Source organism: Desmodus rotundus, chromosome 11, assembly GCF_022682495.2.
Source record: "Desmodus rotundus isolate HL8 chromosome 11, HLdesRot8A.1, whole genome shotgun sequence".
Classification (NCBI taxonomy): Eukaryota; Metazoa; Chordata; class Mammalia; order Chiroptera; family Phyllostomidae; genus Desmodus; species Desmodus rotundus.
In genome coordinates, this window is record NC_071397.1 from 10,572,733 (window position 1) to 10,592,707 (window position 19,975).

At 52.3% G+C, this 19,975-nt stretch overlaps 1 long non-coding RNA gene across 1 annotated transcript in view; it reads right to left on the reverse strand.

Moving 5' to 3' along the window:
* Window positions 1-2,477: 2,477 nt before the first annotated feature.
* Window positions 2,478-19,975, reverse strand: part of LOC123479472 (uncharacterized) — a 28,079-nt gene continuing 10,581 nt past the window's right edge. Inside the window, exon 3 of the long non-coding RNA XR_006655100.3 lies at window positions 2,478-2,768. This is a non-coding gene — a long non-coding RNA (uncharacterized lncRNA). The remainder of the gene's footprint in view (window positions 2,769-19,975) is intronic.

Sequence of the window (19,975 nt, forward strand, 5' to 3'; positions counted from 1 at the left end):
AGTGTATGACCTGGGTGGGGGGCTAATTCACCACGTGGAGGTTATCAGTGGGGAGGGGGAGGAGGGAGAATAGAGGGAAAAGGTACAGGGAGTAAGTAGCATAAGTGGTAGGTACAAAATAGACAGGGGGAGGTTAAAAATAGTTTAAGAAATGGAGAAGCCAAAGAACTTATATGTATGACCCTGGACATGAACTAAGGGGAAAGGATGCTGGCGGGGAGGGGGGTACAGGGCAAAGGGGAATAAAGGGGAGAAAAAATGGGACAACTGTAATAGCATCATCAATAAAATATACTTAGAAAAAGTACTAATCCAGTGCCTGGTGCTCCCAGTACTCTTAAGGGATACGTCAGTGAACCAAACAGATGAACAAAGTTCCCCACCCTCGAATGGGAAGAGACATAAAATAAACAAAATAAATGAATTTTATATTTATATATTCAATAGATAATGTTACGAGCATTGGAGAAAAGTAAAGGAGAAAAAGGGAGTGTCGGGGTGGCTGGGGGTTTCATTTCACACGGGTTGTGGGGAGCGGAGAAGGCGTCACTGCAAAGACATTTGACCTGAGGAGGTGAGGGAGCCTGTCACGTGGACATCAGACAAGGTGTCTAAGCAGAGGGGACATGTGGTACAATGACTCAAGGTAGACGCTTGCCTGGAAAGTTTGAGAAACAGCAAAAAGGCTCCCGTTGCTGGAATGGATTAGATAAGCAGGGAGTGGGGAGCGGAGCTCAGAGGGGCAATGGAGGAAGTTGGTTAAGGTTTTGCAGACCCCTATAAGGATATCGGCTTTTATTGAGGGAGACGGAAGTCCCTGGAGGGCTCTGAGTAGAGAAGCAATATTGTCTAGCTCATGGTTTAACAGGAACACTCTGGCCACTGTTGAGAATAGACTAAGAATGGGGCGGGGAGGGGCAGAGAATGTTATAGTTAGGAAGCCATTGAGGTTGAGGTGACCCAACTGATGTTGAGACCAGGTGGTAATGGCGGAGCTGGTGAGAAGTGGTTGGATCATGGATGTGTTGTGAAGTTAGAGTCGATAGGATTTGCTCACGCATTGGACAAAGGGTACGAGAAAAACACAGGTGTCAGGCTGACTACCAGGCATTTTGGTCTGAGCACCTTGGAGGAAGAGATGGGGGAGACTGTGGGGAAGGCAGGTTTGGGAGGCAAAGTCAACATTCACTTTGGGACATACTGATTTCGATACTCCCATCAAATATCCAGGTAGAGGTGTTGCACAGGCCATTCGAGTATACAAGTCTGGAGTTCGGAGGAAGGGCTTGGGTCTAAGATATAAATGAAGGGGTCATCAGCATGTGAACAGTATTTAAATCGGTGAGAGGGAATTAATTTACCAAGGGAATAAGTGTAGATAAAAAAGAAGACACGGGTGGACTGAGTCCCAGGGCTCTCCACTGTCCAGAGGTCAGGGGTGGAAAGAAACCAGCTGAGGAGACAGAGGAGCAGAGCCAGAGAGGTTTAAGGAAACCAGAGGAGTGCAGTGTCCTGGGGGCCAGGAGAACAAAACACAGATGACTTATCTGGAAATGTTCGTAAAAGCTTTCCAGAAGTTAATGCCTGTCACTAAAATTGCACTTGTTATATTCCAAGTAAATAGTGTTAGCTGTGCACAAAGATTCATGGCCAAAGATGCTCTTGACAGCGTGGCTTAAAAAAGTGAAAAACAGGAAACAGCCTAAAAGTCTAACAACAGGGGGCTGGCTAAATAAATTATGATACATCCGTATATTGGGCTAGCACGCAGCCATGGAAACGCACAGTTTATTGAATGCTTTAAGAATACTGAATAACCTGTGGACAGACTTATCTTGGTGATCTATTATTAAGTGGAAACAAACAAGTTATAAATTGTTACAGTCTCCCTGACTGGGTGGCTCGGTTGGTTGGAGCATGGTCCCGTGCACCAGGAGGTAGCAGGTTCGATTTCCAGATTTCCAATTTGGGTATGTAGGGGAGGCAACTGATGGATGTTTCTTTCTGACACTGATGTTTCTCTCTCTCTCTCCTTCCCTCCCTCTCTCTTCTTTCCTCTCTCTTGAAAAATCAATAACAGTCCTGGCTGGTGTAGCTCAGTGCGTCAAGCCCTGGCCTGCAAACCAAGAGGTCACCAGTTCAATTCCCAGTCAGAGCACGTGCCTGGGTTGTGGGCCTGGTCCCCAGCTGGGAGTGTGCGAGAGGCAACCTGTCGATATTTCTCTTACACGTTGATATTTCTCTACCTCTCTTTCTCCCTCCCTCCCTCTCCCTCTTAAAGTAAATAAATAAAATCTTCATTTAAAAGTCAATAAAACATACCCTCGGGTGAGGATTTGAATAAATAAATACATTGTTATGGTCAACAAGACCCCCGAACCAGTCAGCTAGAACCACAGAAGCCACTCCAGTCATTTCAAGCAGACAGGGACTTAGTACAAGGAGTTAGGTATACACAAAGCTGTGGAAGTTTTATTGTGGAAGACTGTCAGGTTCATTGCTAGCTTTCAGGACGTAGGGAAGTTGCTGTAACTGCGGGACACCTGAGCCTCCAGCACCAAAGCAGAGAAAATGCCTGGAGGCTGCTCCCACATCTTCTCTCTGCTGAAGCCCACACGTCTACCCACAGCTGCCGGAGGACGATGCTGTGATTGATGCTTCTCTTCCACCTGCCAGATCAGATCTCGTGGAAGGGCCTCTCCTTGTCTGCTGGGGATTATGTCTGCTGGGCATTCTGAGAACTGCAGTTCCCTGGCTTCCAGCCCCTGCTGGTTGGAGGAAAGCATGGACCAGGGGAGGAAAATGGTATTGAGTTGCCAGCAACCAACACTGCACACACTTACAACTATTCCTTTACAAAGGTAGTACGCCTGGAGAAAAGACTGCAAGCTTAAACACCGTGATAGGACAAATAACGCCCCTTCGAAGATGTCTACACCCTAATGCCTGGGACTTGGGAATACATTATGGTGTCTGGCAAAAGAGACGTGGCAGATGTGACGAAGGTTATAAACCTTAAAATAGAGAGATTTTCCTGGGTCATCTGGGTAGATCCAATCTAACTGCCTAAGCCTTTAAACGCAGAAAATATTGTCTGGCCGAAAGTAGAAGAAAGACGTGGCAAAAGAGGAAGACAGGGGAGGTATTACAGAAGGGAAGTCAGAGAAAGCCCAAGTGTGAAAAAGGAACGCGGCATCATTGCTGGTTCTGAGACGCAGGGTGCTACGTGCAATGGACAGAGAGAGGGACCTGCAGGAGCTGGGGACCCCCAGGTGACAGCCAGCCAGGAAACAGATCCCTGCCTCTGAACCTCAGTGCAGCACAGCATCCCACGGCCCAGGTCCAGGCGCCACAGTGCAGGGCCCTCTGGGCCATTCCAGGGCCTTGCCCAAGTATTGTAAGATTCAGAGCTCAGTGTACTCATATAAAGGACCCTTACTCAGCAGCCCCATATGCACAACGAGCAAATCAAAGCAGAGGCCCTCTTTGGTTGTAGCTGGGGGCTGGGAGAGGAGCGGAGTGGTGCTCAAGCCCTTTCGGCTCAGCCTCAGGAGGCTCCAAAGAACCCCTAAGGCCCCTGAAGCACAGTGTGGAAAGGGTCCCTCCAACCCTGAGGGTCTCTGGCCTTGGGACAGGGAGGGAGAGCTCTTCTGGTCTCTAAACTGCTAACACCTGGTGTTATCTGCCCCAGGGAGAAGGCTGTCCAAGGAAGTTGCATTGTTATTCCAAGAAACAGTCATCTTGCCATCTTGGCTCCATCTCTCACCACACATCTGAGACACGTTTACCAGCAGCTCCCCCGGAAGGCGTGGCCCTGGTGCAGAAATTGAGAAGACTGAAAATGAGTACTCAAAAGTAGGTTTCACTGGCGGCTCCTGCTGAGTACATGCCAGGATACTGAACAGTTCCCACCAGTGAAACTTACTTTTCCACAGAAAGTGACATCAGAGAAGAATACATCATGATTTTGCAAGATGATTCTAAGGAAAACCCTTTTGCACTGTGGCTGCTAGGTGCTAACTCAAATGCCCCAAATGCACCTCAGTCTGCCATGTACCCCTTCGTATTCTGCAAGCCCAGGTCCAAACTCCAGGGCCTATCTTGCCTCTTTCTTTCCAAGCCCCTGCTTCCAGTGTCTACCCAGGGTCCGGGTTCCCCCAAGGCTGGGATCGGCCTTGCTCCTACTGTCCTGCCAGAAGCTGAATCTCTGCCCTGAGCTCCAGTGTGATCGAGCCACTTCCTGCTAACCAACCTCCCCACTCTACTCCAGCTTCCCAGGCTAGGAAATGAGGTTAGCTCCAGCTGACCCTAGTAGGATGCACCAGCAGTAGCAGGAAAAGACTCAGAAAGCGGCAGTCCTCGGTGTCATCAGCATCCCAAGGGCATCGCATCAGTCCTCTGCCTCCAGGCAGGTCGCCCACCATGCACTCCTGCCGGCCTCCTGACAATGACCGACCAGGCTCTTCCTCAGTCTGCCTGGAACTCAGTTTGCCCCCACACCTGTCTGTATGCTCTTGGTCTTCTCTCACGAGGAAAGAGTAGGGGTGTGTCTATACTCATTTGGGTAATATAAACGGAGCCACAAACTCACCTCCTTTCCTCTTAAATGGCCAGGTTCGTTAAGAGCCAGAGGGAGATTATGGGCCTAGAGGATGGAGGGATTCTGGGTGAAGGGCTTGTTCCTTCTGTGCTCCTGGAGCTGACAGCTGTGGTAAGCAGAGGGCAGCCAGCTCAGAGAAGACATCTGAAGGGCCCTATTGTCTCTTTCTAGCTATCTGGCTTCAGGCCATCATCTGCAAGGAGCCCTTGGTCACCTCGATGCCTGTCTGGTCCACACCAGAAAGTCTCCTTCCCTTCCTCTGTCCAGTAAGCCCTGGGCACAGCAACCATCACCCAACGGTGCTAATGAAGGTCAGGTTCCTAATAAAGGGTCATGGCCAGAGGGACCCCACTACTATATCAGGATAGGGGAAGAAGGTGGGGCAAGTCAGGTGTTTAGGATGAAGAAGAGCCCTCAGGAGCCTGCAGGAGGTGGGTGGAGAAGGAGGTGGGTGGAGAAGGACGTGGTCACGGCTCTCAGAAGCTACTGCGTGAAGTCCAAATCAGGCTAGACATCTTCCTTGATCTGCTAGCTCCAGAGGACTCCTCTGGCCTGCCTCACCTCCCCTAACATAGGAATATCCATCGTACCTGAGAAATCCCAAGGTTCAGAACCACCTTTTCCCCAAAAGACTAGGGCTCAAGGTGGCCCTGAGGATGACAGAGGGGCAGGAAATCCTCCAGAACAAACAGATTCTCTGATTTCCTTCCAAGGCCTCCTGCCCCCTCCTCCTTAGTCCTCACTAACCTCCTCCCTTCCCTGGCCCTCCTCACCCCTGCTCAGCTGTTTCCTTCTCCGTGGGGGTGGATCCCTTGGAGACAAGGAGCTAGATCCCACATCCTGAGCTTCAGCTCTTCCCTGAGGCCACAACCCTCCTCCCATCCCGCACTTCCACCTGCCTACCTGCCTCTGTTTCCAAGGGAGGACTCATCAGCTAAGGAGGAAGCTCTGAGCTAAGGACGAGTGTATTTATTAGGACTGTATTAATAAAATCAGAACACATGAAGACTAAGTGTGGTTCTCTCCAGAAGAGCAAGAAGGCCAAATACTGGGAAACACAACGTAACCCACTATCTTCATATAAAATAAAGAGATTAGTGTTACTCCTTCACGTTTGATGGGAGACTCTAGACACAGTCCCATATTAAAAACGTTGTCAGCTGCCACCACAAACTATCACCACCAGCACTTAACACTGTTCCGGAAGTACTTCACAATGCAATTGGATGAAGAATAAAATCAGAGGTATAAATATTGTAAAGCCAAAGCAGAAGCAGAACTATTATCATTAGATGATATTACTCTGTACATGGATATTCCAGGAGAGCCAGCCAGAGAACTTTTATTAGTAATCAGAGAACTTAGCAAGGTGGCTATTTTTAAAAGCAGGATTACCCAAACACGAGAAATAGGGTCCTCCCCACGAAAGTAACAAAATCATAACTTGAAACGGGATGAAATGGTGCAGGTCCACATGGGAAGAGCTACAAAACCCAAACGAGGGGCTTAAACATAGACCCTGACCTTGCTCTTGGATAAAAAGTCAATAATATCGTCAACGCGTCCATGCCCCCACACTGAATCTATAAATGCAGTGGAATTGGGGGGAGATAGCTTGATAAAATGATTATAAGTTCATAGGGGAATAAATATAAAAGAGTAGCCACAGAACTCCTGGAGGGGGAAAAAAGTAAACCAGCAAGGGAGGAGGGGCCCCATAAAACACTTTTTAAACTATTATACAGCTACAATAATTAAAATAGTGTGGAACTAGTACACGCAGACAAGTCAGTGGTAAAGTATGCAGAAATTTCACATCGACCCAAATAAACATGAGTATTCAATTTAATAAATTGAGACACTAGCCAGATACTTGGAACAAAGTAAATAAATATGCATTCCCTACCTGAAATAAATTCCAACGGCATCAACAACTTAAAGAAAATTGAATAAAGCACTTGAAAAATAAAGCCATAAATTTTCCAGAAGGAAATACGTGCAAATGTTTTTATGAACCTGAGGTCGGTAGCAAAGGCTTCTCTAGCCATGAAACAAAACAGGACCGTAACAATTTAAGAAGATTAGTAAATACGTCTGCCTAGAAATTTTTTGCAAAACTTCATAAGCAAACTCAAAGGACAAAGTAAAGAAAAAATGCCCGCAACACACATGACAGAATGCTCATCTTCCAAATTAAAAACATGACATGTTTAAAAAAAAACAAGAAGGAAAAGACAGCACTCTAATGGGGAAATACAGGCAAAGGGAATAAACAAGTCACTCACAGTTACAACTGGCTGTTAAAAATATACAAAATGTTCCATCTCACAACTTTAAATGCAAATGAAAGCAAGAGCTAATTTTTCCCTTATCAGATTGGCAGAGATGAAGAAGGTCCATAACTTTTGATGTTGAGAAGGTATGGCTGCGCAGGTCGTCTTGAACAAGGCTGATGGAAAGAAAACCGCTGCTTCCGGAGAGCAACGAGGCCTTCTCAACTGCAATGTAAATGTTCATACTCTTTGACCTAGCAGTTTAAATTCGAGAATTTTCTTCTACAAAAGCATTTATACTAGTGCCCAAAGGTTAATGAACAAAGATGTTCATTGCAGCATAGTTAATTTTTGTAAAAACTGTGGGGAACAACCCAGAGGTTCATTTCATAGGGAATTGGTTAAATGAACTACTGTACATCCATAGAGTGGAATACTATGCAGCAATTAAAAAGATGAAGAAAGCTCTCTATACTATTATGGAAAGAGGTCTAAGATAACAAGTGAAAAAACAAGTTGCTCAACTTACATGGAATATAATCCATGTCTGTAAAATAAAATTTAACATAACGTGCTTTAATTATGACCTTGACCCAGCCCCTCCTCCCAGATGTGTCCCTAAGGAAGCTTAAAGTATAAGAACAGTGGTAAAGGGAGACAAAATACCATTTTAGTTGGGGCCCTGGCCTCAAACCTGAACTCCAGTGGATGGCACAAGGCCCCTCTGACAGCGGAAGACCAAGCAGTTCACAAGGCTTGTGGTCCCTCTACTTTTATGCCCATCACTCCACCTGAGTCCATGTCCTTGACCCTGAGGACAGCCCAGTCATACACAGGGACACAGAAGCATCTACTTTGCTCAGAAGACACCAACTTCTTGTGACTCTAGTATCTTTCCCTTCTGGGTGTGTGGGCAGAAGGAGACAGACTGGGGAGAGGCATAGAAAGTGGTTGACCCACCTTCTGGGGTCAGAGGTGATGAGCCCTCCCGGATGCAGGGGGTGGACCAGAGTCAGGAATTGCAACAGTTGGCGGCTGGGTTTGTGGGTGAGTGGGCAGGTGGCCTGCTGTGGTGAGGAGGGGAGGGGTTTGTGGGAAACACGGTTAGCAGAAATAGCCAACAGCCTCTGGGGAGGGGACCCTCAGCCAACTCCCCCAGGGTCTATCCTGGGGCACCTCAGGCCACCTATCTGCCCTATAGCCTTGAGTCACTTCCTGTGTTTTTCTTTATCCCCAGGTAGACTCCTGACTCACAGCCCTCCTCTTCCCTTCCTGACCCTCTGTGACTCAGGGGAGAGGACAGAGGTGACCCCAGCTTAGGTAAGGTGCCCCCTTACCTCTGTGCCTCCTGCACCTTGGTCTCCCCATCCCTAACACAGAGTTGGTCCCAGCACTAGGAGAAGCCCAGTCGAAAGGTCAACTCAGTCAGTCTCCTGCATCAATTCCAGCATGAAAAGGGAATCTTCATTAACTCCTTCCTTTAGAGAGAAGGGCTAGAGCAGTTCCTGTCTCCAGTTTCAGCGGATGCCGCCTTCTTCCTATGGCTCTGTACCCTGGCTCTGCTCTCTCTCTCCTGCATTACAACAAACACCCTCAAGGGCGACGCCATATTTCATTCCCTCGACAAATGACTTCCAGTGGAATCAGAGTCAGACTAAGTCTCCAGGGCAGGAGCCGCAGGCCCAGCTGGTTGAGAAGAAGAAAAACTGAGTCCTCACTGTTGGGGAGACTTTCTCCACCAGCCTGCACAACAGACACCGTGGGTTGTCCACTCAGCCTCTGTTCCCATTCCCCTTTTCTCCTTTGAAATCCAACCCAACCCTTCACATAGCTTCATGACTTGTCGACCAGGGAAGCCTCATTCTCCCTACCAAGGGTTAACAGAGGAATGCGCATGTGCCCTACTAACCTTGGCCCGTGAGAGCCAAGGGTAAGTTTGCACTCCAGAGGGAAGTTTTCTTGATCTTAAGAATAGACCCACAGAAAGTGATGGCCCCTCTTCAACCAACAGATATATCATGTTCGGATGTGATGTCTGGAGCTTCAGCAAGCATCTTGTAGCCATGAGGGGAGCTGTAGCACCTGAGGAGAGCAAAACGGAAAGGCAGAAAGAGCCTGGATGCTCGATGATGTGGCGGAGCCACTCATCTAACTGTCCTGGAGCCATCCTACTTCAGGAGTTCTTTTCTTATGAAATAAACACTTCCTGCATTGTCTACAGCATTTGCAGCTGGGTTTCCTGTTATTTGCAGTCAGAGGATTCTTCTGATACAGCTGCGTGTTTGGAAAGCCCGGCTGAAAAAACCTAATAATTCTTTATGAGAAAGAAGGGTATGTGCCCTGAGGAGGAAGGTCACATTTTCCAAACCTCTGGCTCCTGTTCAGCCCCATGACATGAGGCGCAGTGTCTGGGAGCTGAGAGGGACAGAAGGAACGCGGACCATGTGTGGACAAAGACATGAGAAGCAAGAGGTGGAATGATAGGGCCTCTGGGAATCATCAGCTCAGACGTGGTAAGGGAGGGGTACCACGATGTGCATTGCCACATTGTTTATAATTGTTTACAATTCTTTTGAAAAGTAGAAGAACCCAGAGGTTTATTCCAAGAGAATTGGCTTAATAAATTATAGTGCATCCTTCAAGTGGGAGCAGGGTACCAACAGGTCCCTGAAAGAGGGGGTGACAGCTAAGCAGGGACCCTGGACGGGATCACGTGGTCCCTACCATGGAGGTCCTCTCCTGGCCCAGCCTGGGGGAGGAGCCTTTGGCTGGGCCCCAGGCTCAGCTCCTGTCACGTATCCCTTTACATCATGCATTCCATTCCTTGAGCCCTTAGTATAGCTCCGACCCCTGGTGCAGCTGCTCCCTTCTTGAGGGCAGGGCCCCCCTGTTCTGTGTCTGAGGGCTGCCCTGGGCCCAGCACACCATTTGGGGCCTGATTATATGGGGCCCAGGAAGAAGGGGACATTGGGGGTGTTTTTAAAACGCTCTTGCCAACCTACTGAATTAATTTCCCTCCCAACAAACAGGTCATCTGCAGTTTGAAAGCTGTTCTGGAGCGGGGACAGTCAACAGTAACCGTCCCCCAGGCCCTTCCACATTGCTTGCTGCCGGCTTGGGACCGAGACCGGACCAAGCACAGGCATTCAGCATCTTCACAGCAGTTTGACAGAGTGATTTTACATCTGTTGAATCGAACAACAAAACATGGAGCTTGTACTTTGTATGTCAGATTTCATGTTTCTACTAATTCCTGTGTATTATATTTGTATAATATTGTTGGTCTATGACAAATTGGAATTTAAAATCAAACACCGGTCCTCACCCAAGGCAGTCTGAGAAGCACCGCTTCAGAGCTTGCGGGTCCTGCCCCGGAGTCACAGTCCGTGATGAAGTCTGGAATCTGGGGAGCGGCCCAGGAGTGCTCCCTTCCCCCAGATCAGCACCCAAATGCCCTTTTCTCCTGTCAGAGCCCGTCAACGCCACGCCTCCTCTGCAGGACAGTTAGCCCCCACCTCGTTCATTGTTTCTCCCCAGGCTCCCCCCATGCTTTGCTTGGACTCCTGTTACATTAGTTCATCTTTTTGTCTGTTAGCTTTGCATGTGGTTTGTGCCCCGAAGGTAAGAGAGGAGAAGTGCAGAGGCCGGGTGGGGCAAGGGCGGGTGGGCTCTGTGTGCAGTCACAGGAATAGGAAGTCTAAATCCAGGCTCTTCCCAGATCCTGGGTGAATCATAGCCCAGGTGGTCCGGGAAAGGGAGCAGGGAAGCAGGGTGGGGGCCCAGCTGGAGAAGGAAATGAGCAGGCTGCTCTGAGCCAGGCCTCCAGTGGCATCTCACCCAGAGAAAGGGAGCCAGAGGCAGGGCCTGGGGTGAAGTGGGCAGGGCCTGAGAGAGCAAGGGAGGATGAGCCCTCCACAGGGGGTGCTGGGAGGTCTTCACAGGAAAGGCAAAGGGAGCAGACTAAACCCAGGCCAGCACTCAAAGGGTCACTTTATCCAGCCTCCTGCCTCCACCCCAAACTTTGGTAGCAACACTTGGACTTTCTATCCCAGCACAGCTGGGAGCTGACACACCATCTCCTTCATGGGGAGGTGGGCACATGTCCCTCCACCCTGGAAGTTCTTGCCATTCCCATATCATTGTGAGAGTGTCTTAGTTCGCAGGGTGTTGTATGATTTCAGGCAAGTTGGTTAATCTCTCAGAGCCTCAGTTTTCTCATCTGTCAAATGGGAATAATAAACTCTACCTGAAAGGGCTGCTGTGTGAATGAAGTGGGTAATGCACAGGGAGTGCATAGCAGCAGGTGGTGGATGGAGGCCAGTGCTGGTGCCTTCCTCTTGCCTCCAGCCGTTCCCTGGAACAGCGCTCAGCCAGGAAACTTGGGTATCAACCATGCAGTGTGTCTGCTATGGGCCCAGCAATTTGGCAGGGCCCAGGGGGAGTGAGCTGTCTGAGATAGGAAGGGAGCAATCAAAGAAGGCTTCTCAGAGGAAGTGAGCTGTAGCCAGGAATTGAAGCCTAAGAAATAGAATGAAAGAAGGGTGAGCTGCGCACACGTCTCATGGGAAAGAACAAGCTGGGGTGGAGATGCAACGTAGACCAGCCTGGCCAGATCCTGGAATAGGGCAAGGTGTGCAGGACGGGCAACTCGCAGGGGGCGGTGCGTGTGCCATTCCTGAGGGTCGGCAGGCCCAGCATGTGTGTCCCTGCCCCAGAGTAGCCCCTATTTCGGCCGCCTAACTGGGGTCAACTGGTAAGCAGGGAAAGAACCCCCACTGAGCCAGGTGTGCAGTCCAGGGCTCAGAAAGTGAGCCTGTCAGCTTGCCACCAGGAACTGGCAACAAAGTTGACAGGGACAGAGGCAAAGGCCTACGGAGTGGAACAATGAGCTTTGTGTGCGCTGGCCGCTGTGGGGCTGGCTCTTGTAGTTTTCCTAGAATGAGTGGCGGCCTGGGGTAGGGATGGGGCTGCCTCTGCTGGAACCGTGAGTCTGCCCTCCACCCAGAGGGACAACAGCCCTGCCCCAGTTCTCACCCCTGCACACTGATCCAGACGCTTCACAGCAGCCCCGCCCTGATTCGACCAGCAGCCTCTTCTCTCTCTCTCTCTCTCTCTCTCTCTCTCTCACACACACACACACACACACACACACAGGCTTCACTCAGTGCCCAGTGGGTGGTGGGTGGAAGTGTTTATGGAGAGAGGGACTTCTCCCTATATCAGACAGCACAAAGAGGCCAAGATGGGCGGCTGGAGAGAAACGGAGGCAGAGCAGGCAGGAGGGTCCGACAGGAGAGTCAGGGTCTGAGAGACAGGAGGATGAGAGAAAGAAGAAAGGGACAGAGACAGAGAGAAGGAGTACCCTCAGTCACCCGTACTTAGCTTTTCACCAGGGAAGTTTCTAACATTGCCTGCCCCACTACTATTCTCAAATGGAAGCATCTGGGGCTCAGTCGCCCCTTTGAGGGAGGAGGAAGACACTTCTCTCTGTGAGTCCTGGGTCTTGGGCGTGGTCTGCAGGGTACAGACTGCAAGGCCCCATTAATGTGTCCACCCTGTCTGAGCAGAGCTCACCAGGGGCCCAGGCCCACCAGACTTCCAGGGGCATGAGCACCTGGCCAGCTCAGCGTCATGTTTTTCCTAAAATGCATTGCCTTCCATTCGGGGAAATCTCCCCTCAGCCTGCTTTTCTGGCCCCCCACACCACCCCCAGGACCCTCTAGAAATCTGTTTCCATTGTCTTGGCTTGTCTCTTGTCCAGGAACTTAATTTCCTCTGCAAACTCAGCACGTTCCGTCTCCTGCCTCCGTCAGATGCTCATAAGGAGGCCCCGGGCACGTCCCAGCCCAGCTCGATGTACAGGTCTGCCAGGGAAGAGGCTGGTCAGCCTCCTCCTTTCTTTCCTGCCTCTAAGCCCTACCCCTCCCCACACCAAAACAATGTCCTCAGTCCCACCAACAGTTGGGAGGTGGAGCCTTTGCAGGGGAGACAGTGTTCAATTATTCTATGTTCTTCCCTCCCTCGACTGGACGGGCAAGGTTTTCAGCCTAGAAAAGCAGTCATATCGCCTTTCTTCTCGAAAGTGCTCGGGGCTTCGGTGCCTGGCCCTTTATTATGAATTCCTCCAAAAGCCTGGGATGGAAGCCAGGCTGCTGACCTGAGACCTTGTTCCCCAGATCTGACTCCGGAGAGGGTGGCCATGCACCACACCCCTTGCCAGGCTACCCGCACACTGCTGGGCACAGATGAGCCTGAAGCCCCACAATTTTCCCTTCTCATCGTCTGACGCTGCCAGGAACCATCAGAAAGAGACTGGGATGTGGGGACAGGGACTTTGACCTGGCAGGACAAAGAGAGGCAGAGACAAAAGGAGACAGGGAAGGAGGGAGATGGAGACAGGACGAAGGAAAGAAGGGGTTGTGGGGGGGAAGAGGTGGAAAGAGAGATGGGGAGAGAAAGAGACAAAGATAGGAAAAAAGGTTAAAGGTCACGGTGAGAAAGAGGAACAGAGTGTGGGCTTCTCCCCACCCCCCACCCTCTCAGTGTGATCTAAAACCTCGGTCCACCCTAGGGATCAAGGTGGAGGATGGCCTGGGCCTGAGGGTGAAGCTGTCTCCCAGGAACTAGCCCCATGCCCTGGACACAGCTCCCGTGACCCATGACAGTACCTGGGGCAGGTAAGGGATGAAGAGGACCTCTGCCAGGGCCTTGTGAGATGGGAAAGAGAGACTGCAGGCCCCCTGGGGTCCATCTCCACCAAGGACAGGCAAGAACACAGTGGGAGAGGCAAGATTAGACGGCAGGGAGAACCTGATGACGTCCAGGGCCTCCGGATGCATTCCCCACAGGGCAGGGAGTTTGAGGGCGCAGGGGAGGGAGGAGTCTGTGGAAGGGGGCTGACCAGCCCCCTGACAGGCCGGAACTGAAGAGGAGCCGCTCAGCCTCTCCCACCTCCCCCCTGCCCCAGTGGCGGGTCAGAGATTCTGCAGATTTTCCTGTGTCCTTTGGGCAAGGACACTTGGCACTCTTCTGAGTTTTATCTCCTACTACGGTAGTGAAATCTCCAACCATTCTCAAAACCTCCTTTCTCCAAGGTTCCTGGGGCAGACTTTCCCATACGTCATTGCAACCGCAAAGCCCCTTCCTACATCATCCCAGGGCCTGCCTGCAATAGCCCTCAGGTTCCTGGCTTTGCACATCCTGCCGCCTCTGCCTGGAACTCTAAACCGGCTTCTTTCTATCTGCTGGGAACAGGTTTAGACAGCATCTGTATTGCGGGCCGGTAGAGAAGAGCCCGGCACATAGTAGGCACCCTCTGAGTGACTGAATTAAAAAATCAGTGAACCCATCGGTGCAGGACGAAGAGGGAGACAGCTCAGGTCCTCTCCTCAGGGAGCCCACAGTCTGATGGTGCAGACTCAGACTCTGCCTCCGGGAGTCCCTGGGGAGCAGGGCTGTGAGGCTCAAGGAAAAGGAAACCCGTCCTGGGTCCGCAGCAGGGTTCCCTCTGAATGAACCTCCCAGCAGGGTAAGCCTTCGTTTATGATCGGGCCTAGCACACACCTGCTACAACACAGGGGCTCAGGACGGAAAACAGGGAAGGGGACAGTGGAAGGAATTCCATGGCCCTTAGGCCTCCCTTTGAGGGATGTGCTCTGGGCGGGGAGCTCCCTGGTGATCAGGAGCACCGGGCCCTATTCCATCTCTGCCCACCAGTGCCAGGCACAGGAGAGCACAGAGTGGGTGCTCACAATGTGGTTGAGAGCAGAGCTGAGATGATGGACTGCAAGCACCAAGAAGCCAGGCTTCAGACAGGCCCCAGGCCCGGAGCCACAGGGAGCGCAGCCAGAGCGAGGTGGTGAGGGAGCGGGATCTGAGCCTGGCAGGGAGGGAGGGGCTGGGGGAGCGGGTCTGGGAGGACAGGGAATCCCTCCACCGCCCTTGCAAGGCAGAGGGTAGCCCTGCACACTGCCCCAGCCCAGCATGAATGGTCGGTAAGGAATCAGGATCGCTGTCATAGGAAGGCAGGTGAGTTTCCATGAGTGAATCTTTTCCATCCTCGAACCAAAACCTACGTCTCCAGCAGGCAAAGCTGCCACCTCCTCTTTCCAAAGACCTAGAAGGTGCCAGGGAGAGACCTGCCATATGGGCACCTCTTCCTCTTGCAGGCCACCTTCTGGGGATGTTGCTGTGGCCGAAGAACAGTGAGGAGACGGGTCAGGGTTAGAGAGACTTTCTCCTAAACCCCATGGGCTCCATGTTCTGACCCAGGAAAGGAAGAGCTTGGGTCAGGGTGAAATGGTGGGGGTGGGACTTCAAGTCAGAGACTCCTTGGGCCCATGCAGCGTAGGAGCTATGACCAGGGAGGAGTAAGTGCTGAGACATGAAGCTGGAGGTTAGTGGGTTGGCGACCCACCCAACCACCTGTTCCTTAACTGGCCATCACAGGGAAGTGATGTATTTAGTTTTCCAACACTCATATAAAGCAAGAAAAATCACTAGGCCCTTATACATATTAACTCACTGAATCCCCAGAACCAACCTGTGAGGACGCACTATTGTCACCCCCAGTTACAGATGGGGAAGCTGAGGCCCAGAGGGTGTCACACAGCTGGAAATGACGGAAGGAGAATTCAAACCCAGGCCAACTGATCCCTGCTGCTCCTGTGGTTTCAAGGCCCGGCAGGGGTTAGGGACAGTCAAAGGTCAGGAGGCCGCATCAGGAATGACACTGCTCCTTTGGGATGAGCAGGTCCTCTCTGGGAGCAGGTCAGAGGCCTCTCCCAGAGACGCTGGAGCTGCACGGAGAGCGGCTGATGAAACTGCTCCCCCTGGTGGGGGGGTGGCGCTGGCCCAGGCCCAGGGGGTGTGCCTTTGATGACAGGGGCCTGGGCCAATGGCAGGGCCTCACCTCCCCCAGCTGGCCAGCAAGGAAAGGGAGCCCTTCCCTGTATTTCTATTACCTTGAGAAGAAAGGGAGAAGGGAAGAAAAGTTGGCCTGAAAAGCCGACTAAACTTGCCACTTGGTTTAATAACTAAATCCTAGTTCTCCTGTGGGCCGGAGCTCCCTCCCACCGTCCTCTCCAGGTATAGCCAGGCTAGGCCTGGGACTGGGGACAAGGAAGCCTGTCCCCACAACCTAGAGCCCCAGCAATGGGGTCTGTTTCCCTCAGAACCTGCAATCGCCCCTCCCCAGCTGCCCAGCCCACTCTGGCCAGCCAGGTGGAGAGACTGCGGGCCCTCCTCCAGCCCTAAGTTAAGGAGGCTCCCAGGGAGGCAACTGCATTTTCCATCCTGAATAAGAGTGTGTGGGGGTCAGAAAAATAAACAGCACTAGTAGGGCAGGGGTAAACCGTTTAAATGGGGGCTGTCCTAAGAAATGCCCTGCATGCGTCCCTGGCTGAGAGGTCAGGGCACCCACTGCCCCGTCAGGATAGCTGGGGGAGAGGTGGGGCGGGGGGAGTGGGCACAGCTCTGAGTCCTCATCACGTCCCCACCACTCACTCACACACACACACATGCACATTCACACTCACATTCACACACACACTCATATACATTCACATACTCATAAGCACACATTCACTGCAGTTACACTCACGCACAAGTATACACACCCACCCACAGACACCCTCCAGTACTTGTATACACACACTCCAACACTCATACACATACACACTCACTCATATGCCATTCGCACTCACACGCTCATATACACACACTCACACAGCACACTCAGATACGCAGATATACCCACACTCACACACACTCGTCCCTCAGGGGTCAGGATGGGGCTGGGTAGGAGGGAGGCTTTCTGGGAGGACAGCATGGCTTGAAGTGCCAAGGGGTGGGTGACCAGAAGCCTGGAACAGGGCAAGGAGCCCAAAAGTGAAAGGGAGGGCGCTGTGGGCCTGTGCGGGGGCCAGAACTGTGAGTGGGGTGGGCACAGCTCACGCCTCTCCCCAGGCCCGCCTCTGGCCAGGCCGGCCTTCGTTCCCGGCATTGTCTCAGGCGCCTTGGGCAGGGTTCCCAGGCCTGGCTGAACTGGGGGCCTGGCCAAACAGCCCTCCTCTGCCCTCCCATTCCCCTCTCCCCTTGGGAGGACCGGTTGTGTGAGGAAGTGGGGGAGAAGGAAGCTTCCCGAATCACTGGCATCCCAGGCCCCAGCCCACACAGGTTGCCTGTGGAGGAGCTCAGACATGGGGTATAGCCCCAAAAGCCCAAGTCCCACAAATCCCCAATCTTCCCAAAGCACGCTGCCTTGGAAATCTAGCCCATGCCCAGCTGTCGCCTCGACCGTGACATTCATTTCCACCCCCATCCCCGGGGTTCTGTCAGCCAGGGCTTAATCTGGGGCAAACTATCTCTCTCCCAACAATTCCCATTCCCAGTCAATGGAAACCTCACATGTTTTACCCTTTAAGGCCAAATGAATCACCTGGCAATTGGGGGAATGCTGGTATTATTGAATTAATCTGATGGTTTCTCTGAGTGTTGGCTCTTCCCTGCCCCCTCCAAGAGAGTTCCCCGCTGGAACCTGGCAGCCTCCGCCCAGAGTGCAGCCCCTCACCTCTTCCCGAGGGTGCCAGGAGAGTTGGTCCATTGTCACACTGGCTGTACCCCAGCCAGAGGGAGGGACCAATGGGCAAGAAGATGGGCATCTGGCCAGGGCCCTGCGGTGCCTCATTTAACGGGATTTGGACCACACACCCCGCTGGGCCTGTGGGGCGAGAGCAAGAAGGCCGCCATCCTGCTTCACAGCGCTGTGTCCAGGGCCCGGAGCTGAACCTGGTACAGAACTTCCCTCAGGCGACTTCCATCCAGCCCTCGCTTAAAACCTTTCGGAGGTTCCCCCGCTCCCCCCAGACAATTCCTTCAATGTAGTACAACTTTGGGATCTGGCCCCTGCCACCACCATGCCCCACCTCCACTGTCCCCCTCACACCACACTCATCATTCTCTGGAGGGATCATTCACCCACCCAACCCCCAGTTCTGGGATGCTCTCATCTCCTTCCAGGCGCTCATCATCCCAAAGGGCTCCGCTGCACCTCCCCTCCAAAGCCTTCCTGTAACCCACCCTGGGTCTGAAGCCAAGCCCCTACTCTGCTCTCAGGGCCCCTGCATCTCCTCTCTCCCAGCACTGAGCACAACGTGTTGGGTAGCTGCTTTGCTCTTCATCCCTTCCAGCTGAACCAGGAACTCAGGAGGAAAGGAACACATCTGCCCTACACGTCATCAAGCCTTCAGCCCCAAGCACAGCACCCAGCACAGAGGAGGTGTTGGATAATTGTGAATGAAAGAGTGAATGAGTGAGTGAATGAACAAATCAACAGCCCATAACCCATAGCCACCCACCTTTAGGGCCGTGATGCACTCACACGTCTTCTGGGGCTGCCAGGGCAAGCATGCACACAGCCCTCTGCTCTTCCCTCTAAGCACATTGCTTCCTACAGCTCCCTAAGGTCAGCTCCCCAAGGTCAGCTCCCCACCCTCTGGGAAGAATCCCCTGGATAGTCCCCTCCCCTAGCCAAACCCCACACCCTTCCAGGCTCAGCTGCAGGCGGAGACCCCACCCCAGGAAGACCCTGACTGCTTCCACTGGTGTGCCAAACCTTACCCCTGCTGGAGCAGCTCTCAGGCCAGTGTTATGATGCGCCTCTTTCAGTGGGCTCGCTGTCACCCCCCAGGGCTCCTGGACTCCCATCAAGACAGTACCAACAGAGGCAGCACCAAGAGGCAAGCCTGAGGCTGGGTCCCCTAGGAGGCAGACAATCCTGTTCTGGTGTGGGCAGCAGGGGGCAGAGGGCAGGAATCCAGGGGCTCTATCATTTCCTTCCTCACCCCCAGGCCCTGCCTGGAAGTTCTGGGACCTGGGAAATGAACGACAGAGGAGGAAGCCTCTGAAGTGGAAGGGAAGTGAATGTCAGCCAGTCAGGATCCCAACAGAGGAAAGAGCTAAGACTCAGACATCAGCAGCCAGATTCCCTGGGGCAGAAACCAGAGGAGACATGAGGAGCCAGCAGGAGAGGAAAAGCAGATGGAGGCTTCTCCCCATTCTCCTTGGCTGCCACTCAGCTGGAGGCTTGCAGAGAGGCAAAGGGCTTACTGTTAGGGCAGAGCTATGGGTGCAGCTCCTGGACCCTGGAGCTTTGCGCCCCCACACACCTCCTGGCAGTGGCCCGGTCACCCTCCATGCAAGTCATGGCTACTCTCAGTACCAGTCAGAAGTTAGATGCCCACCTACTAGGTGGGCTGGCCCCTGGCAGTGGGCCAGAAGTACGGCAGACCCAGGCCTGGCCTGACATGGGAATGAGGCAGGGGGTGGGGTGGGGCATCCTTGGACAGACACCCTCACCTTCCCCACACAGCACACACACACCTAAGGGCCTGCCAAGCCCTAAAGATGAGGCAGAAGCCACCTGAAGAGGACATAAGGGTAGGGCATGAGAAGATGGTCCAGTTCCCCTGGGAGGCCACAGGATGGGGGCTTACCTACCTCCTGGCTCTGCCATCACCCTGCTGGTGACCTTGGATGAGTCTCATCCTGCTTTCTGTAGACTGGAGGTGATAATCCCTGCTCAGTTCACTCTCGGGGCGATGAAACTACAGGTGTGTCTGCCTATGCAGTCCAGCACCCAGTGGACTAAATAATCTGCAAAGTGAAAGGCTTCTTATTACCATTCTTATTGTTACTATTCTCATCTAGGGAAACTAACCCTGCCCTCTCATTTACATACAGCAACTTCATCTCCCTGCGGGAGTCCCTCACTCAGCAACCACCTGTGACCCCGTTTGCCTACAGGATAAAGGCCACATTCTGTGGTCTAGCAGTTTATCAGGCGTAAGCCCACTTTCCAGTCTCACCCCCCTGTGCTTTAGTCTCTCTGGGATTTTCAGACTTTTCTCAATACATTGTTTGCCTTCCTGCCTCCAGGCCTTTGCTCATGCTGTTCCCTCCTCCCGGAATGCTCTCCCCCATTGCTACCTGTGACATTTACCTTCATTTTTCAAGACCAAACTGTGGAAGCCACTCTTCCATGAAGCTTCTTCCTTCAGCCAAACCAGAAATGACCTCTCGTCTTCCCTATAAGGGATTTAGT